The sequence below is a fragment of the Corvus brachyrhynchos genome, unplaced genomic scaffold (assembly GCF_000691975.1).
Source record: "Corvus brachyrhynchos isolate BGI_N302 unplaced genomic scaffold, ASM69197v1 scaffold55, whole genome shotgun sequence".
Classification (NCBI taxonomy): domain Eukaryota; kingdom Metazoa; phylum Chordata; class Aves; order Passeriformes; family Corvidae; genus Corvus; species Corvus brachyrhynchos.
The window spans coordinates 445,453-467,407 of record NW_008238314.1 but is presented as its reverse complement, the minus strand read 5'-3'; the positions used below and the strand labels follow the sequence as shown (position 1 = coordinate 467,407).

At 40.0% G+C, this 21,955-nt stretch overlaps 1 protein-coding gene and 1 long non-coding RNA gene across 2 annotated transcripts in view; one reads left to right on the top strand and one right to left on the bottom strand.

Moving 5' to 3' along the window:
- Nucleotides 1-21,955, bottom strand: part of LOC108446629 — a 122,413-nt gene that overhangs the window by 9,099 nt on the left and 91,359 nt on the right. The gene's annotated exons all lie outside the window — the stretch shown is intronic.
- On the top strand, nt 126-18,737 carry LOC108446627. The gene is made up of 2 exons (XR_001861892.1): nt 126-274; nt 12,399-18,737. It is a non-coding gene; the product is annotated as an uncharacterized LOC108446627 (long non-coding RNA).

Genomic DNA, 21,955 nt, shown 5'->3' with positions numbered 1-21,955 from the left:
CTACCACCCTCTTCCCCCTGGTAATTTTTAACCTTCACTCCAGACTTCAGGAAAGTTAGAGACAGGTTTACCATAGTGCTCTGAAGGCTTGTTTGTACCTCGAGAGCAGTGTTTAACAGCCTCATCTCTAGGATGGCTCTCTGCCAGAGAAACTGCCAGAGAGCCGAGCCCCGTGGAGACAAAGGCACACTACAAACCCTCACACGGCTTCAGAGCTGCTGGAAGAGGAGAATCTGATCCACTGACTTGTTCCCAAAATAGCACCTGGTGGGAGGTGAGTGACTGTCTGATACCTGTGGTGTTTCCATTACCGATTAAGCTGAAATCTGTTGCCAGGAATCCTGGGGTGGTTTCCTTGACAACCAGAAGAAATGCACAACCGAGATGTGTTCAGGTGCTTTTTTAACTCCTCTGAAACAATGAGCTGCCCCACCAGAACTCAGATAAATAAAACCTAGGTGTACAACCAAATGGTGAACAGCATTTATGTTGTCAAGGGCAAATTTGAGCTGAGCCTGAAATCTGCTATGAAACAAACCCTTAAGAGAGCGGGCAGGCTGGAACTATTTCTCCTATTCAATAGGGCAGAGATCTTTCAAGATTATCTACTTTGTTTTTATAGCCTTTAGATTAGAAACTGCGAGAGATGGAAGGCATTTCTATGAGATATGTAGATAAATCTAACATTGAAATAACTTGAATGTCCCTATTAAATCCAAAGCCTTCAAATTTCAAAGTTTATTGCAGACAATGCACTGTTCATCAGAAGCACTAGGAGCATTTATTGAAATCAGAACATATAGAGGAATTATTTAACAAGACAGTGTAAATTTTGAGCCAAGACATACAACATCAATAGAAGTAACAGTATACTGTTACTCATTGTTTGTATGTAGGCATGGCCACAAATTTTCTATGGACAGTAAATTCACTGAAAAATGCATATTTTCGTGAATTCAAGTTATACTGAGAAGCATTTTAAGCCCAATTATGGCCAATATTTTTTGAAGGAAGAATTCCATTAAAAATACAAAATATATTACATAAGAATTTCAAAAGGAAATGTTCTTTTAGGTTTCAGAGTTTTTGCATTTTGTGTGACAAATTACCTACTCTTTAAGAGAAAAAAAAAAGAAAAGAGACCCCAAGAAGTATCACGTGCAATAGACTGACAAGTAGTTTTAAGACAGAAAATATTTGGGGATTTTTTTTGGCTTTTGTTTCCAGCCCTTTTAGATGAAGGACCAAAATATTATTATTTTACTTGAACACGGAGTTTTGGTTTTCTGCTTATTAAATAGCCAGAAACCTCCATTTCTATTTGTGCTTGGGAGGAATAAGCACATGTGAGGAAGGTAAGGAGAAATTGAAGGCGATGCCATGGATCACATAAGCAAAGTAGATGGAGTAAAGAAAGGATGTATCAAAGATGACAAGTGTAAATGTTTTTGAACTCTATCTGCTGACATTAGGATACCTCACAATCATTTGCTTTCAGACCTTTCTGATAACTTTGCTCTTTCATTAATTCCTTTTCACTGAGGTAATAGGGAATTACTTTGTTTAGTGATTCTCTAAAGATCCAAGAAGGCTAAATATCCTAATATGGCAATTTTATTTCACAAATGATATTGTATTCACCAGTACAATGAAATTGTAATGTTTTCTGCAGTAGGCCATGTCCCTAGCAAAGGGCTATGCAACATCCTAATCCAGAGGCAATTTTGGCAAAATGAGCTTGTCCTTTTCCAGAGCTAAGTATCAGTCAGTGGAAAATCACCAAATATATTGTTACTCTGAGAGAATATTTAATATCCCAAGAAAAAGAGAGAAGAACCCTGATCACTGACTTCCTCTGGGGTAAAATTCCCCAGAGTTCTGCTCCCATGGGCTGTTAAGCTGTCAAATCCTTTGAACATATCATTAAAGGTATAAAGCTCGTGGCCTGGCCACTCTGAGGTGAGAGTCTCCAATCCAATCCTTCTGTGACTGAGCCTTCAGGCTGTTCATGGCCACTGTTCATGCACTGTCCTGCAGTGGGCTCTGTGTGTTCCCAAGTCTTGCTCTCATGGCAATGTTGGCAGAGAAGTGAGTCCTGCAATGGAATATGTGACTTTCCAAAGCAGTGCAGCAGAGCCTGGTTTAACAGGAGAGGTTTAACACCCACTGCAGCAGGTCTCTCTGATGCTCCCTTCCAGCCTCTCCACAGGTGGGATTTATCCTTAGGAGTGAGCTTCTCTGTATGCCCTTCTCGCTCCAGACTTTATGTCCTTGAAGCTTTTACGGATGTACCTCGAGGAATTTCTCCCATCCTAGTCCACTCACCAAGAACTGCTCTGTTTCCATGCTCGGGGGTTTGCAATAGTTGATACCCTCCTTTGATTGTAGGTGCAGCCTCAGGAAAGGAAATTATTCTTGAATTGTCTTCCTCCTGATCAAAATCTTCCCTTCTTCATGACAAGAGTATAACAGATGCAGACTCTGAACCACGGTGTCAAGGATGTCTTCTGCTCAAAAGAAAGAACTCTCTGCTGCAGCATCAGAAAAATCTTGCAAATAACTTAATCAGCTGTTCTTTTGCCTATATTACTTAGCAACTAATTAAACATATAATGTAGGAGTGGCCTTTAATTTTCTGGCATTCAGGAGATGTTTTAGGACAAATCAAACTGTCTGCTTATTCCAGTTTACAGAAGGTTACTGCAGCAGGCACTGACTCAAACTCTGACAAAGTGCACTGCCACATAACATCCTGAAACAAGCAGTGACAGGTCCCACAAACCCCCTTCCATTTCTGTTTCTGTGGGTCCTACTGGTTTAGAGAGAAATTAACATGTGCTTTTCCCTCAGTGTTGGGGCCCTCTATTCATTTGCAGCATGAAAAGTTCTCTAAGCTTTTAATGTAGGTCAGACTCAACTCTTCATGGTGTATTCAACCAAGATGCGGCTATTAAGCTGCCTTTTAAAACATTCTCATTTCCCCAGCCAAGAGCCCTGGCTCAGTGCTGTAATTATAAACTTCAAGTTCCAAAATTAGCAAGTGGTAAAGGTGAAAAAGGATAGAAGCACAACACACCCATGATTCATTATTTGTTGAGTGAGGTCCAACATTGGATGGGAAAACTAACAAGTGCTTTGTGCTTCGAGCTGACTCAACAAAATGCATGGAAAGGGCAATTTTCATTGGATGCACAGCGAGCAGAGCTCCCACTCCAAAAGGCAAAGATGCTCCTCTTGCATTAGTGTGGAACTCTGGTGGCTTCAGCTCATGAGGGACCTCTGCCAGGTCTCTGCAGGGAGAGATACTGCAAGGGCAAGCATCAGGTGTTCAGACAACTCAAGCGTCTGGCACAGACCAAAGCAATGATTTCACAGAAACAATACAACTTCTGTATGTTGGAAATTGAAATATTGTAATATTTTTTCACTTAGGACAGCAGTTCTTTCATAGTAGAAGAGAAGAATTCCTGCAAAATATAACAATATATCCTGGGAAAAGCTGGTGGATGCAAGGGAGGCCTTTTCCTAATCCTGAAGTGAGCTTTCCTAATCTGAAGACCTTTCTTCTTCCATAATAAACAGGCTTTGTTAAAACAACAAGGGAAACGCATTAATTTAATGTTTTCCTTTCTTGCTGCTTGACTGCATTCCTTTGCTTTTATCATGAGCAGTAATTCCCCCTCACACACCCCCTGCTTCAGCCAGTGAGTTTCCACATTACTATCATAGGGCTTGAGTGCTGTTTAGCATGGAAACAGCATCAGATTACCCAGCTTAAAATAATATTTTGCCAGGGTTCAATAATTGTAGTCAAAGGATGCTTTATTTGTATTTCAGGTAGTAAAGTACTAATTTTTCCTCTTTATACTTGAGGGGAATTTTAAAATCCTGGGTTCAGAACAAGCTAAGCCTTTGTGTTGCTCAGGAGATCTGAAGTGTGTTTAAAAAAAACCCCAACAACCCAACATTTAAAATCTTCAAGGGTCCAAGTCATACCTGTCCTGTCAGAGCTGGAGCTTAGCACAGAGAGCAGGAGGCAGCCTATAAAGGAGCCATTGTGTGGGGAGCAGCAGGACACAATTCTGCATTTATGGAGGATTGACTGTTCTCTCCATTTTTTAATCAAGCTTTGTCTCTGAGTACCACGGTCAAATATCCCAGCGGCACCTTTGCCTTTCAAGTGCATCCTTCACTTGATTGTCAACATAATCCATCCTTCTGTAAAGACACTCCAGGCTTTGTTTTATTAATGAGGTCACCTTCTTTCCTCTCCACTCACCACCCTCACTGCCTTGAACTGGGCTGCTTTTTCAAGAGACCAGACTGATTTCTAGTGCCATTTTTATCATTAATTTTCTCTTTCTCAGCATAAGAACAATGACTAAATAGATCTATGTTTTTAAAAAGTTTAGCTTTTTGTGTCCTTTTTTTGTGTCTTTTTTTTTGTGTCTTGCAAAATTATCAGTTTCTGGAGGCATCTTGGAACTTAAAAAAAAAAAAAAGGAAGGTGTAATTGCTGTTTCGCTTCTCTCCAAGCACTCTTTTTCATATGCAAATTTGGGAGAAAAAACCGTGGTAAGCAAGGTCTGCCTTCCATAGGTGCTGAGTGCCAAGGTGCTCATTGTAACACCTTTTACATTGCATTATTTGAAACTGATTTTCAATCTCTTTGCAAATATTCCGGGAGTCGTGGGCAAATTTTCTGTATTTTGCTTAATCCCATTGCCTACCAGTAGGTACATACCTGTATTCTACCTGTATTCTTTTGAAACCACCAATTTCCACAAAGAACAAACAGAACCTCCTCAGGTAATGGAGTCCTGCTTATTTTGTCTTTAAGTTTTAGACAGAAAAAGCAAAAATTCAGTTATTTGTCTTTAAGTTTTAGACAGAAAAAGCAAAAATTCAGTTATTGCTTTTTTAGAGGATCGTATCATGGTTTGGGAATGGTATTCTCCAATTTAGTGCTCCCACTAAAACCACTCCTTCCTCCCTGGGGTGGGATGGAGAGGAGAACTAGAGGCACAAAAGGTAAAACTCTCAGGTTTTTGTCTTCAGCTTTGAACTTAAGTTTTGTTAAACACTATGCTTTTCGTTTCAGCATCAAGAAACCCTAATTAAAAGAACCCTTTAAACTGTATGGTGAAGATACACAATGACAGCTACGTGCAATTTCTAAACACTCATGGGTTTAACTGGTGTTCTTCACAAAGTTTGCAATGGAAGCACGAAATAATTCCGAGGAGTTCCTCTGCAGTGTGTTCATCATGGGCCAGGCTCCCTCTCTCATAAACAGACTCTGCCTGGAAACTGGAATTACTCACTTAACACAGCTTTGTTTAAAAGCCTTCCCTTGGCACCCCCATCCCCCAGGAACCTTCCAGCAGGGAGAACGAGGATGTTTTGGCCCTGTTTCACTTAAGAATATGCCCAATTTCATCAGAGTCAGCAAAATACTTAGGCACATGCTGTGCTTTATCTTTTATTTTCTTTTTAAAGTGGCCTTTTTAACTTTTGTTAGCCCTTAGCTCCTTTTTCAGAAAGTGGAGGGATTTACAAGTGGTTTTATATCCCTTAGAGTTCTGTTAAAACAGAAACGAGGTTTTTACTTGTGTGAATCAATCCTGAAAGTGAAAAAAACCCAACCAAAACAAACAACATGCATGCACTATTTTTTCTGAGGAGAAAGATTTGCAGGACATAATAACTTCTCAGACAAGATTTCCAGCCTGCAAACCCTTCTTCAATTCCAATACAGGAGTTCTGAAGAGTACAAGGAGTCCGTCAGTTGAGTTTTATTAAGCCAAGCATTGAGACAGATCCTGTAATACCCTGGGAGCCCCAGCCTGTTCCATGGACCTGGAGGTTTTGTGAGGTTGCCTTCTCTCCCATATTACTGGAGCAGGCCCCACAAAGACAGCTCTTATGCCTTCCCTTGAATATTTTATAATAATTTTACAAAACTGTACTTTGGACCAGACTCATATCGTAACTCATTCCTCCTTGCTCCCATTGATGAGTCATAAATGGGATATAAAAGCTCCTGGTTTCCCTGAGAGAACACAAATTTTAGGTAACTGCTGCTAATTTCACGTCCTAAAATGCAACCCTTATCAGATTCAGCTAAAGTAAATCAAGGTGCAAACAGACAGTAGGAAATAGCCTTGTTTTGACAGGAACAGGAATAACCTGCAGTGTGTTTGTTCCTGAAGAAAGAAAAGGCAGCTATTGATTGAGTCCAGCTCACTGGGATGATTCAAATTAAGCACCAGATTGAGGTCTTGATGTTCAGATCTCAGTCACAGAAGCTTTTCTGAGAGCTTGCATGCAGAGCTGCTTATATCACTTGCAAATATGCATTCATTGCTTTTCTGCTTGTCAGAAGAGAGAAATAGTTCAGAAATAGCTCAAAGACACAAATAAAACCTGTCAAATTTGTGTTTGAAAGACACAAGTAGAAGCTGTCAATTGTTTGTTTTTTTGTTTGTTTACAAGAGGGCAAAGAGGGACAAGAAACTGGAAGCCTGGGATAAAGGTCAGAGAGAAGAGGTTGGGAGAAAAAGGCAATGAGAAGAGGAAACTGAAAAGGGGATTGTTCAGAGGAAAAGGAATTTTTAACCCTAAAGGAGATACTCTTTAGAGCTGAAATAAATGCAGGACTCTAAAACTCAGCAGGCCTTTACAATCTGCATGTATTTATGCAACCCAGTGAGAAAAGGCACAGCTCATTTCCCTCTAAGGTCTGGGCTCATATCTGTGCTGAGCAGTAAAGATAAAAACCAGAGATTCCTACCCGAGGTCTGGAGCTGCTAAATAATTAGAACATCCTTATTAGCCAGTGTACCCTAAGAATCTTATCAAAAGTTATAGAAAGAGCCTAACTTATATTTCTGACTGTAAAATGTTTATTTAAATAGATGTCATTACCCAGGACTTTTTTTTCAATGTGGGTTAGAAAGAAAACCAAGCACACTTTTAATGTGCTGTAAATGGTATATTCTGTTTACATATTCTTGCAGTTACTCCACGATCTGCTGTTCAAAATGCTCCACATTTCAAAAAGGCTCCAGGCTCTAGATCTGTAAAACCGACCTTTGTAAGAAAGTTTTGAAATATTAAGTATTTTCAAATATATAATCTGCTTTTCCCATAATAATTTTTCATTTATAGACTATAAATAACAAGAAACTCTTGCTACTTTTACTTGTTTCTGCCAAAGTTTCTGTGTGTGGGTTTGACACTTAAAGTTGGATCATATGTGGAGAAAAGGAAATGCAATCCCTTTTCTGAGGACAGCGATCTTTTCAGGGAGTTTCCCTTCTCAGGAATATAAGAGCTATTTTCATTCTAGAAATGACTGACTTACCCCCTTCAAGTGGCAAGTATCAACTGGAAGCAATTACCTTTGGAAAGAGGAACTTTTCAATTTTAGGATGAGTGAGCACCATCTGTAATTTCGTGCCTTCAGGCTGGCTTAACTAAGAAGTTCAATAAGTTAAACCCAGGAAGAGGGAAGAGGGGGGAAAAAATCCCAACCAAGACAAAAAACCCCCCAAACTTTAATTATTTCCAGCAAAATGAGTCTTTTAGCCTTTTGTTTGCACACAGATATTATGCTTGTGGGATGGTTGCAAGTAGTGCTTTTTTTTTAGCATTTTCTGAGTTTGTTTGAAATGTCAGTGCTACAGCATTGTGAGGATGAAGTCCAGATGTTATCATTTTGAAGTCCAGGGCAGATGATGGATGATCCTCAACACTGTTTATAAACAGAGGGCAAACACAAGCCAACATGACAGCCTGGCTTGTCTTTCATTACAGAAACTTAAAAAAAATACAACGGATATTGGTTCATTCAGAAGAGAGTTCTAGAAATTTCATTTTTAAAAAATTATCATTTTACATTTAAAAAAAAGCCCCCAATAATCACACAGAAAGATTTGCCCCTCACACAAAGGAAACGTTTTTTTGATCTTCATACAAAGCATTTCAGCAACTGGCAAACTGCAAAACATATCACTTCTGTTAGAACAAATAACAGAAAATGGGCTCTTATCTGAATCTTTTCCTAACTCCAGCATATAAACAATCTTGTTGGTCTGCAAAGAGGGCCTGGCAATATCACAAAAACAGATTTTCTGAGATGGTTTTCAATCCCACTGTTTAGGACAGGACTGGAATTACCATTTTCATGCACAAAGCATGGTTTGGAAGTGTTTTAACACTTCACCTCCAAAGCCACCAGAGTTAGAACAATTTTTCTTTTCTTTTTGAATAGATGCAAAATAAATTAACGGAATTGTACGCAGTACAGGTAAACAGCGTTCGTTAATCTTTTATATTATGTTCCATTGTTATTATGTTATACCTTATAATTGCTAATCTTATTCAGGCCTTAATTACACCTTAGAATTGCTGATTTTAATCAGGGATCAGTGGTATTTTTTCTCCCATCTATTGTTTGCTTGCTTTTTCCAAGAATTTTTTAATCTTCTGGATGTCTTGTAAACCACCTCACCCTCTGCTTTCTCCAAATGCAATTCTTAGCAAAGAAACTGCCTAAAATTGGTTAACATCAAGGTTTTGATGTTGCATCTAAACATTCTTTATCTGATCATGCATGAAATTCAACAGGTTTGGGGGTTTTTTGTTGGTTTTTACGGGTTTTTTTTGGGGGGGGGAGGGTTTATTATGGTGGTTTTCCTTTTGAATTGATCATATTATCTCACTCCCGAGGGTTTTTAGCGCAGCCACAAAGAGGAGTTCCCAGCCCTCACAGATTCAAGGGTGGGGAGGGTGGAACAACAAGAGGCAAACAGAGAAGTGATGCGACCCAAGGGCTGCACAGCTCCATTCTTTCCTGGGGAAGGGGAAGACCTTGATCAACAATTAGCTATCTAGAGACCTTGTAACTTGGGAAAGAAAGCAAAGCCAGAAAAGATAAAGAACAATGCAGGATTTCTCTGTTTCTCTTGTTTGCATGCCATTGTGGGGCCTGGTATATACAATTTTCTGCCAGTTTTCCCCGCTCTTTGCTTCATCCTATTATTATTACCCTTGAACTTAATGGTGTTCATCCCATAACAGCAGTGCCTCTAAAGGAACACACCTGCACATCAAGACACAATTTGCTCTTTTGCTGATAGCAAATGCCTCTTAAGGGAAGTAGGAAGAAGCTTCTTTAAACAAACATAGAAAGATTAATGTGTCTGAATGAAACAATTTTCAGAAGCTTAGTTCACATTTTAATCAATTTTGTGTGTATAGTAGCTTACTTGTCATTAAAATCATGCAAGAAAGGCATCAAAATACCTTTAAAATTCTATCCTGCTGGCTTTCAGTGAGAGGTACTTTCTAAACTTCCAAGTCAGCTGTGAAAGAGTATAATGTTACCACCTGATAATGCCTTGGGATTCAGCTCTTTAACTCCCTCTGTCGCCATGGCTGCTCTCCCAAAACCCCAGTAATGCTCTTTGGGTCCTTCCCCAGGACCTCTTGCCCTGTTCCTAGGAATGATTTGGGGTGGTATAGAATAAACTCCAGGTCCTGGCCATGACCCCTCATGGCTACTGCAAAAATTAAGCCCGTCCTGGCTGGAACTAGGACTCCCTGTTTTATAATTCTGCATTTTTACACCACCCCAGGAAGAGCTTGGAACAGTCTTCCAGACTCTGTGCCTTGCTCTGAGCCACTCTGTCACTGTGCCCGTCCTCACCCATGAAAAGGGGAGAAAATAATTTGGAAAAAGTTCTTGGGCTGAGATTAGGACAGGGAGGTAACCAGTTACCATCACAGGCAAAACAACCTGGGAAAAATTAAATTTATTCCCAAATAAAATTGGACAGTGCAAAATCAAGACAAATTGAAACAGGAACTTCCACCCTCTCCATACCCGCAGTTCTTTCAGGGTCCTTCACCTGCTCCACCGGGGTCTTCAGGTAGCTGAGGTAAAGCTTTTACTGTATGAGAGCAGTGCTTGAGCTCAACAGTGTATTTTAAGGCTTTTATCAGAAGCATCTGAGAACAGACTGTAGCACAAACACAGCCCTGTTAACACCACTCTTCTCACCTCCCAGTCAAAGTGCAGGGAGAAGAACAAAACCGGGGAACTTTCCCTCACTTTAAATACTCACAGCATGCCTGGTTTACCTGAATTCCTTTTTAAGAACTGAGTACCAGCTAAGACAGAAGATCTGACACTTTAGTCTGACCCAGTATTGAGCTCTTACCTAAGTTTTCATTTCTGTTTACACGATTTTCTTTGCTCCACCCTCTCCTCCTCCTCTGCATCACTTATCCATATCCTTCTGCAATTCAGTTTGGTTTCAAGTTATGTAAAATGTTTTCCTCACTCACTGCTATGAGCTATCATCTGAGTGTGCAATGCTGTTCCAGGCTACAGAGTCTCCAGAGAACATAAACCCTCCAGAAGAAATGGGATTTCTTTGATGTCACTGCACTGGGAGGAGGAAAGTGGCCAAGGCATCCCTTGAAGGCACCCTGTTCAACCAGGATGCTTCACTTCCAAGTGTCCTATTTGCAGCCAATTCAAAAGAACATGAGGCAGTTCTGAAGTCCTGGGTTTTTTCTTTATAAGAACACCACACTTATTCAAAACAGCCAAATGTTTTTCTCATATTGATAAGTGCTGAAACAATTAGAAAACTTGCTACATATAAAGATGCAATTAACAGGCAGCAGATAATCAAAATTCCAAGGAAATTTTTAGTGGGAGTAAGGACATGAATAATCCTCTCACAGAATTCTAAAACCAGTGAATTTATTGCAGGTCCTGAGTAGCTCAGATTCCCAGGAAGCACAAGTTACAACCTGAACATAAACTGCAAGTAGAGTAAAGGTAAAGACATTAGACATGAGAATTCAAAAATCCGTTCTCTACATTTTTCTTTTTAAAGGATCAATTTGACAAGATCAGCTCTAACACAACCATCTTAAAGACAGTGTCACAGATCATGAACCCCAGAATCTCCTGACAGATGTTAATCTAGGAATATTATTCAAGAGTAGAAAACATCTATTCAACACCACCTTCTGTTACCTGTTACTAAAGTACAACCTCCTCCCCAACCTGACAGCACGAAAAACAGGAAAGGACCTGGCTCTGTGTGAGCCCTGCTCAGAAACAACGAAAACATTTCTGTATCATCAACCCTGTGCTCAGCACAAATCCAAAATGCAGCCCCACACCAGCCACTGGGAAGAAAATGACCTCAGCCAAAACAAGCACACGTGCAAAAAAGCTTCCCAAGATGAATAATACATGTACATGAATACATGCATACATATATATATAAATATCTGGGATTTGTTGGCTTTTTAAAATGTTTTAACCTTAAAAAAGGCTGTTGGTTTTGGGGGTTTTTTTGCATCTGAGAAAGGTGTGAAAGGCTGGTCTGACTCGTGCCCTCCTAATAAAGGGTTGTTGATATTATGAGGTCCGACTGCCTCCTCGAGAGCTGGCAGAGGTGCAAAGATCCAGCCAGGGATGCAATGAGCTGAGCTGCTCCAGCCCCGGCCATCCTGGCAGAGGATGCTGTCCTGCCTATTGTCCAGCTGGGAAGGAGCAGCAGGTGTTCTCCCAGTTCATGCTGGCCTCTCACCTGGACACCAGCTCCAATCCAGCCGGGTCAAAGCAGGTGAGAGCCCAGCCTCCCACCACATTTTACCATCTAAATGACCAGTGGCAACAGCCTCCGTGTGAGAATTGACAGAAGAGACCAAGTTTCTGCGTTTGAACCTGTGCAGTTCACAGATACTTCAGTAAAGCCCGGGCTCATTTGTGATGCAAATGATCGATTTTGTGTTTTCAACTGCACCCGTTATAGGGGAGGGGAATCAGCCTTTAGCAAAGCAGAGTAGGGGCCAGAAATAACTTCAATAGGCACAGTGAGCGTTATCTGGAGTAACAAATTCAAGAGGAACTAACTGTGCAATTACAGGAGAGAAGAGGTTACTAAATTGGGAGGAGGCGTTGACTCCCTCTTAGGCAGAGACACCTTGCAGAGAGACCCAGACAAATGAGAGGGCTGGGAATCACCAACTGTGATTTTAGGAAAAGTTCCTTCACTGACAGGGTGGCTGAACACAGCGAATGGTCACAGCACCAACCTGAGAGAGCTCAAGGAGTGTTTGGACAATGGTCTCAGGGATGCACAGAATGGGATTGTCGAGGTGCCTGTGCAGGGACAGGAGCTTGGCTCCATGATCCTTGTGGGTTCCTTCCAACTCAGGATATTCTATGATTCTACAATTCCATGACTCTAAGTTTTGACAGCAGCCTCCCTGAAACTGAACCAGGAGGTTGCTTGTTGCTATATGGAGTTTCGCATCATGAGATTAACATTATGGAATGTTTATATATTTGTTTATACAAAATACAGGAAACCGCCCAGACCACTGTGACCATGGTTTGCCCTGATACTGGTTTGACTGGAGCAGGATGTACGTGCACACCTCTTGCAGTGAATCCACATGCCCAGGATCAGCTCCCACCTGGCTCAAGAGCAGAATGCTTAATCTGGTATCTTGCTTCACCCACAAGCTTGCTATGTTGACAGGAATTATCTTGTTACAGGACCAGGCAACAAAATCATAAATCTTGTCTTGCAGAGAAAGCTCCATGCCTGAGGAAGACTGTGTGACCTCTCTTTCTGCCATGAAGGATCCCATGTTTGGGCAAAACATCTACTCTGAATGGCTGCCTGCATGTCAGAGTCCTTTCCCCACCCTGTTTCTTGAACATTTTGACAGGCTATTATTTTTTATCTCATCCCATTGGATTTTATGGTGGGAAGGGGGGGAGAGGTGATTGTATGATTTCGTTTGAGATTTCAGAGCAGTTTTAATACTGATGAATTTGACGGGAAAACTGTATGACAGCAAAAATAACATAGCATTTCCCCCCATGTTTTATATGAATTAACGTAATACACAGTTCTAAACCTGCTAATCCATGTCTGACTGCCATTACCAGATCTGAGCAAGTACGTTGCTGTGGGATTCCAAAGTGCCTGATGTTTACAAGAAACCTATATATGGCTTTTGCACTGTAATTTTTCACGAGAAGAAAAATACATTTTTTTCTCTGCTGATAAAGATATTTCTGCAAACACTGAACTACTTTTCCAACTCTTGATCCAGTTAAACCCAGTAGCAGGTCATTACCTTGGTGCTGTGTATGCACATCAGCTACTGCAGATATTTATAAACACTAAATGCTTTCCTTTTCTCTCTCAAATTTGAGTGATGAAAAGCCAATGATCCCTGCACTCACAAGTATATCAGCTGCCTGATATGTCTGGGAATTGCAGAAAGTTTATGACTTCAGTTTCTCCTGTGCTTTTTGGTTTTTTATTCACATTAACAAACTCTGTTTTCAATAGTTACCACTCACCTCATATTTCCCACTGCAGAAGAGAGGAAACTACAATTCCATCATTATCCATTAACCAAACTGCCTTTCTCCTTGCAGTGATTCTTAACACATTGTTGAAAAAGAAAATATTACCAAAGATTATTCCTCTCTAAACCATTGTTCAACATTGAAAAAACACCACTTTTTAAAATATCAGCATTATTAAAGCATGGCTGAGTGAGGTCTGGTTTCCCAGGCAAGCTCCAATCTTGCACCACCTCATTTAAATCCACACAGGCCAAGAGATGCCAGTGGGAAAGAGACCAAGCACAAGAGTGGGACTTTATGAATTCTAATGTGGGACTGAAGCTGTTATTTTACTTACAGTTTTTGAAAGAGTTCAGTCACAATGCATAAAACAAACCCGGCATTTAAAATGCAGGGCCTTCCATACTGGGCAGATCTCCTGAGGCTGACATAAGAATACATTATCTCTTAAATCCAGCCTCTATTTCAAGCTTTTCTTCCTCCCTTATTTCAATTCATCATTTGTATGTATTTTAATGAAATATTTAATTTTTAATTGTGGAGACTATTGGTTCCTGCAATATGAGTTTAATTGTTGATGCTGACATAATTATATAAAATCTGAGGCACAAAAAATACTGCGAAAAAATAAAAGCTGTGGTAAAATGGATGAGGCAAACTAAACATCCACAGAGGACAGATTTACTCCTTTATCTTCATGGCTGTGATAGCAACACTGTCCATAAATCTCACCTATGAGATTATTAATAAGAGAAAACCTTTGTTGATGGTTTGAGCAAATTAATTAGGAGTTAGTGAACTGATGAGGTGAATGAAGCACCTCTAAAAAACCACTTGAATTGCTACTTCTCTCTGCATAATAAAGAATAAATCCTTGTTTTTGAGCCCTGCCAAGGATCACAAAAATAGATAGGCATCATTTTAAACAATGCCAAAACATAGCTGCAGCTCAGAGCAGGATGGATGGAACGTGCTCCAAACATAAAGAAGGAAGTTACAGAGCATTCTTTGCTCGAGGATGAAACACAGAATTCTATGAGAAGGATAAATCCTATAAAGAATTATAGGAGAAGTATATGGGGAAGGAGAACAGAGAAATACCCCTCTACCAGGGGCACCTGGGTCTGACACTTTGGCACTAATTCAGGCTCTCCAGTGACTTTCCAGAGGCTCTGAGAGTTATGGCATTACAGGTCGCTTTGTATTTTCTCCTGCAAAGATCAGTGGTTTCAGGAAACAGGCAACAGTCAGTAGGAAGCTCTCTATAAAAACATCACTATTAGTCCTTTAGATCAATGTAATAAATGATTTCTTGGTAACTGCTCAGGAGAAAATGAAAAAGGTGTGTAAGACTCTGCTTTAGGTAAAGGAGAGATGTTTTAGACATAAAGTACATAGAGATGATGCCAATATACTCAGTTTTGATGTCTAAAGTGAAATATTCTTATATACAATGACACCTTTATGATCCAGGGATATACAAGCCTTATGGGTGGCACACCCTGAGATAGGAAATCATGTGTCTGTGGTGTTTTCCGGGCTAAACATTTTTCGAAACTAGAGGGAAAAAATCTTCTTTAACCTCTTCCTGTGTTCACAGTTAAAATCTACCCAGTTTCGTTTCTCTCTCCCTTAACAGCACTTGAGCTCTGCCATCTTTGCTTAGGATGAAGTGCAGTTGACTTCGTGAATAGTGCCAGTTATTTTCCATAGAGTGAAACACAAGTAAGACCGATTATATTGCCTGTCCTCAGCTGCACTTTGTACTACAGCTTTTTTTTTCCTCTTTTCGAATGCAAGGTGTGAATGCAAAACAATTGCTGAGTGGGCTGTTTTGTATCCTAACAAAATACAGCGAGTGACAGGGGAGTTTTATGGTATAAATGGAAAATAAATAAAAGAAACATGCAGTACTTGGACTGGAAGGAGCTATAGAGCAGCAGAGAAAGGAAATTATCCGTTAGGAATCTACCACATGGACTGTTATGCTCTAAGTATTTAATAATATTCTGGGGAGAAAGAAAATTACATTTTTCTAGTCATTTTGCTGGCATCTTATCTTTCCAATTAAATTTTAATAACAAATGGAGTTCTTTCAATATGCTTCAGTCAATTCCATGGGCACATGTCATTCCTGTTTTAAATTCCATGTCCTCTAATAAGACTTTTAATACATCTACTTATGGGAAACAGAGAGGAACAAGAGTTCAGATCATAAATTTGAATAGTTGTCTCATCATCAACTTCGATGCAGTGACAACAATTGACATCACTGGTAGTTTTGTCCATGTTATTCATTATTCCACTCTGTGTGGTTGGGAAAAGGGGATGTTTCCCAATTGTCTAATGGCTTTAGTAACCTCCCTTGAATATATATTTTTCAAGATTTCCAGAAGTCTTCAGGTTCAGCTGCCAAAAATTGAAACCAAGCTGAAATGATATTCAGCCCCTGTTCCAAGCCTAGCTCCATTTCAGTATTTCCTTAGGAAAGGATAAATAAAACGGCTGCAAACAGAGCAGGAGGGAGGAAGGTGAAGGACCAGAATCAAGAGTGCCAGCTGTGGGTACCCACTGCAAGAATATTTAGACAAAAACTAGAGTTCACCTCTCACTTCTTCGCACCTGATTAAAAATCTTCCTTTTGCTACTGACATATCAGACAGTCCTACAAATTATTGCCATTTCGATTTCCACTGTGTCATTCCTACAGCTGAATATTCGGCCACATCAAATAATTAATCAGTCAATCAGTATTTAGGTGATCAAGTTCAAACACATTGCTCTTTTCAAACATGTTCTTAGTATGCTGTCATGTTGAGACTAGTACTATAGAAAAATTCTATCAATATATAAATATATCAGCAAAGCTTCTTCCTTTTTAATACAGACTTCATTCCGATAATTCAGTGTCTATTTCTGGATAAATTTCTGTCATCAGTAATGGCATTGATTTTAAATATCCTGAATTTTGATCATATGGACATTTCCTCTTGAGGTAGTTCAAGATATTTGTAGCTGTGGGGTGGGATGCTGTTACAGATTAAAAGGAGATTAAGTTGTATGAAGAACAAAGTATAAAATGTTCCCTCCTCTGCAACACAGTTTGAAAGTATTAAAGTCCCTTATCAGAGTTTTTAAGAGTGTATTTTATACAGCATTTTGCAACACTGAAATAGCTGAGTCAAATGTAAAATTTAGTGAATTTTCATGGGTCTCTGATTACTTGTAAAAAAGTGAAGGGAATTAAAAATATATAATCAAAGAATGATGGAAAAAAAATTTGAAACCCAAAAATAAAAGCCAAATAAGATTTGATGTCTCCTATAATAAAAGACAGGGAGTAATCAGATTTTGTAATGAAAGTAACTTTCTCTGAACCTGAGAATTCTTTGATTATAAGGGTAATTCCAACAGCACTGAAGGACAATGCCAGTTTAAAAATTAGCCAATAAATATAGTCTAAGTATCAACTGTCAGTGCAGTAAGTATCTGATGTCCCTGTCATAACAATACAATAACAGATCACACTTATATTGTCCTACAGCAGAAGCCACAAATTCAATGGAAATATGAACTACCATTACCAAATGACGATTATCTAAAAAATCAGGCAAAATTATTAGCAAGATACTGGCAGAAATACTGAACTGTAGATAAATAGTCTCATACCTTCTTAGCCAATTCCAAATTTAGAGATGTATGATTTGATACCAGAAAAAAATTGTTTAAATTTCAATTATTAGTATCGTGGACAGGAGATGTTCTGAATTATTGGAATTTGACAAAGCCAGGCACCTGCTTATGTAGCCAATAAATATATTTCATCACTATGGTTGCAAAAACAAATACTGACTAGTAAAATGTGGTTAACTGAAATAAAATGATTGAGAAATAGAATGACACACAGTCTGAATTGCATTAGCCACCAGAGTGCTTGAGCAAAAGTGGATTTAACTGGATGAACTGGTGGCGTTTGCTGTCTTAACTGCTATAGCAAAATATACTTTCTTCTAATTTAAATTGCAGGACCTGGGAGCAATTCCTATTTCCTTGGTCAGGGACTTCAGTCCTTATTGCCACATCAGAGTGAGATCTGTTCTGAATCATCCCCCTTCTGCAACTTCATTTCCATCGAAAGAAAACCTAAACATGTGTGCATGAACTGAACCACAGCTTTATGAAACTCATCTGTCCTTCATTCTGCCCTTCCATTGCTCTTCATTTTCCTTCAGTAAGTCCTTTAACACATACAGAAAACAACGTACAGTCAGCTATAAGTTACTCTATAACTAAAACTGACAAACAGAAAGGCAGCTTGTTTAGATGTTGAATGCTTGGACACAGTGGAGTGTTGTCGAATCTTTTTTTGATTTACAGGTCCCCTAAATTTTTCCATTGATGGAAAGGACACCGTGCAATAAATCTGATCTACTGACAATAGACTCTTGTTCCAAATTCACTGGTGGGCCACAGGTGGAACAAAATCTCATTTTTGCATAGCAGGTTCCAGAGTAATTTACAATTAACCTGAGCAGCACACTGGACCTCCAGTACTTGACAGGAATTTCGCCATTGCCTGCAGTTTTATGGAGAGTCAGATGTTTTCTTTTGGGGGCAAATCATTCCGTAGGAGTCAAGCAAAGTTAAGTTTGAATAGTATGTGTGTTTTGAGTCTGATCCAAAGCACACTGATTGTCAGAGGGAGTATTTGCCCACATATTCCTCTGCTAGCAAAGATAACTTTTATAAGAAGCAATCATTTTAATGACTCAGGGTATAAATGGATAGCATGAGGTCATAAAGGTATTTCCTTTCCCTCCCCTGCAAATCTATGGCTCTTGCATGGCACAGCAGTGCATATTTAGAGCCAGACAGGCTGCTCACAGAGGTGCACTGCCATCCTCTATAACCTACAGTGGCAGGATTCAGTTTTATGTGAGAAAAGGTCTATTTAAAATGAGAACACGTGTACTGAATCCAGCACTGATCCTGAGGCCAGGAAACGTCTCAACAGTGACACAACTTCACAGGAGAGCTGATGGGTTTTCTGTCTTGTAGTTACATCACACCCAGGCTGGGTTTCATTGTGCACCCGGAGTGATGTAAATGTGCACTTAAATTACAGGCAATGAAGTGTGATATATAAAAAAACCCAACAATTTCTGCTTTAAATCTATGATTTAAAGTTTAGAAATGTCTTGCCGAGCATAAACCCTGAGTTTCTGCTTTCTGTAAAATTATGTATTCCAACACTGGTGGAACTTAATTTTTTTAATTAAATTAAAGAACAAGTGGAGTGTACTGAGAAAAAATATGATTCTTTTTGACTCAGTTTGTGTTTGTGCTAGTAGAGGATGAGAGAAGGAGAAGTTACGTAATTCCTTAGGACACGTAACTGAGCCTTTCCCTGCTCAGGGGTACCTGGATGCTGTGGATCTCAGTCTCCTCAGAGTATGTCAGCGTTCCAACCAAATTCCATTGCCATGCAGTAATGAATGGACAGGTTTTCAGCATGTAGTATGAGATCACAGGTTTCTCCTAACTTCAAAATTGCTATAAATTACCCACGAGCACCACGGCTGTTTGTTGTTTCAGTCGATGTGTTCATCCCTAAAGAATGTCTAAGAGCTATAAATAACCCTTAACCACCTCATGATTGAACTGGTGGAACGAGAGCCAGCAGTCAGAAGCCAAATGCTTTCACTATACACCATAAGTATTCTTTTCAGTAAAATAAACTCCACATACTTCAGGACTTAAGGCACAGAGGCTCGAAAAATCCAACGTGAGGACAGCCTGCTTGAGTAAATAATTGCATTTTGGAAAAAAGCAGGATAAATTTCATGATGGGCAAAATTATGTTGACTTTCACAGACAGGGGATGGAGCCACTGTCATTTTTGGCCTTTGCTGTCCTACCAGAAGATGTGAGCATTCCCAGAGCCCACTGGAGCAGCATCTTGTGGCAGCAGTTACTGAACCGGTTTAGCTGAGCTTGGAAAAACCACGTATTTCACATGTTTGAGATCAGATGAGCTGATTTTGACAACAATTAGACAGTGCCCACTTTAGGAGTTTATCCAGCCTTTTCAAAGGTCCAACAAATGCAAGGAACAAATTTCAATCCCATCAAATGCAAGGGCAAAGATAATTAATGCTCAGAAACCCAGCCTTTCAGGATGTTGTATCTAGGAGTATATATTGGCAATTTAAAGAATCCAAGGTCCCAAATTAGAACTTTACTCCTGTTTATCAGTGAATTACTTCATTGGGTGTTCTAGTAACACTCAAGCAAAAAGGCCCTGAATTGAAGAGTTTACAGCCTGAATAAAAACCAGCAGCAGAACAGAGGCAGCCAGCAAAGCCAGGTAAGGAGAGTTTTAAGTTATTTACATAAATCAGCTCTGGAAGGAGCTAGCAACAACCTAAAAGCAGAAATATTTTGCATTCCCTGAAAATGACAGACAAAGCCAGGTCTAAACCAAAGCAGAATCTACCTTTGCTCAGCACTTTGAGATCTAAATACGAGATCTAGAACATGGGGTTTTTTCTTTAGAAGAAATGGGAATCAGCATCCACAATCAATATAAAAAAATCCATCGCTGTCACCCTTCAGAAAAATCCCAAACACCACCACGCTCCCCCTCCCAAAATGGTCTTTTTTTAAAAGACAGATAAAACTAGGTTGTTATTACCTTTAGAAGTTGACTCATACTAAGTGGACAGTTCTGGACTGCAGCAGACCCCCAAAGAATGTACATCCCTCCCATCAGAGCTCTGAGATGGGATTTGATGGCTCCTACTGGTAAGTTACTTTTCTGGGGATAGTTGAATATAGGATGATATTCAATTTTATGGTTTCAAAGCTCTCAGATATAACTGTAAGGTGGAATCACTGATTTATAACTGCATATTTTTATTACCTGATTTTTTTTTTCTTTTGGGGGCGGTCACATAAATATGATTCTTTCCCTTGAAAATAAAAAAAAGTCCTTTGTGAAGTGTGCCATTGTCACAGAGTCTACATTCAGTCAGAAAGTATAAATTGATCATTTTTTAAGAAGAATTTTAATTTCCTAGGCATGCTTTTTCCTACTGCTTTGAGAAGAATCAGGAAAAAATTTGGTCAGCTGGGAAGCTTTTCTTATAGACAAAAAACTGTTCCCTGTGAGGGTGGGCAGGCCCTGGCACAGGGTGCCCAGAAAAGCTGTGGCTGCCCCTGGATTCCTGGCAGTGTCCAAGGCCAGGCTGGACAGGGCATGGAGCAGCCTGGGAGAGTGGAAGGTGTCCCTGCCCATGGCAGGGGTGGAATGGGATCCTTAAGGTCACTTCCAACCCAGATCATTCTGGGATTCTCTATAACAACCTGAACTGCAGCATGGTGACCACTGGGTCACAACCCAAGCACTGCCCACATCAAGTGAAGCTTCACAAATCCACAGGCAAACAGAGAGCACACATATAAACCCAGATTTACAGGGGCTGCAGTTTTCCATGGAAATACACCGTGTACCAAGATAAGCTGAGAGTTCTGTTTTCTAGTAAAAAATTGTTGGAAACAGCTTTTTTTGGACCAACCGTCATGGAAAAAGATCCAACTGAGGTGTTGCAGTTTAAATTTTGTTGCATTTCTTTTTTTGGCTTTCTGGAGGGAGGGAACAGGTTTAAACAAACATTTTGATTTGGGTTCTGCGGGGTCTCAGAAAGCTGCACTGTGTGGACACTGACGTATTTAGACTTTACGTAAAGATACTTGGCCATTTTTGAAGCCAGATCTAACCTTTGTATCAACAAATCGTACACAAAAACTTCAGTCTGAGCTTCGAGGTAAGAAAACATATACTTAAAGGGATTCTTTGTATTTGATTTTAAAAATACTCTCATTTACAAGCAGATTTTGAATGCCTGCCACCAACTTTGAAAATAACCTTTCCATTTATTTTGAATATTCTTAAAGATGGGTCTCTTCTAGCAATCTATAATGATCATATAGTACATAAAATAACTCACAATCACAGGTATTATAGGGTCTGAGTAAAATCCACAAGAGGATTTACAGTTAAGGGTGGGCCTAATCTCCTTCTGAGGGGCTTCAGGGCATTTAGACTGTATTTTACATAAAAACCAAATTTACAGCTCATGCAAATGAACTAAACAAGTGAATAGAATGTATTCAGTCACATGAGTTTATTTCAAGCTGATGGTTTTTGATGCGTATCATGTGATTACTATGGAAGGATTGATAAGGAAGTCATTGTCACCCCTTGGTGAGGCCACACCTCAAGTGCTGTGTCCAGTTTTGGGCCCCTCACTGCAAGAAGGACATTGAGGGGCTGGAGCGTGTCCAGGGAAGGGAACGAAGCTGGGAAGGGGCTGGAGCCCCAGGAGCGGCTGAGGGAGCTGGGAAAGGGGCTCAGCCTGGAGCAAAGGAGGCTCAGGGGGGACCTTGTGGCTCTGCACAACTCCCTGACAGGAGGGGGCAGCCGGGGGGGTCGGGCTCTGCTCCCAGGGCACAGGGACAGGAGGAGGGGGAAGG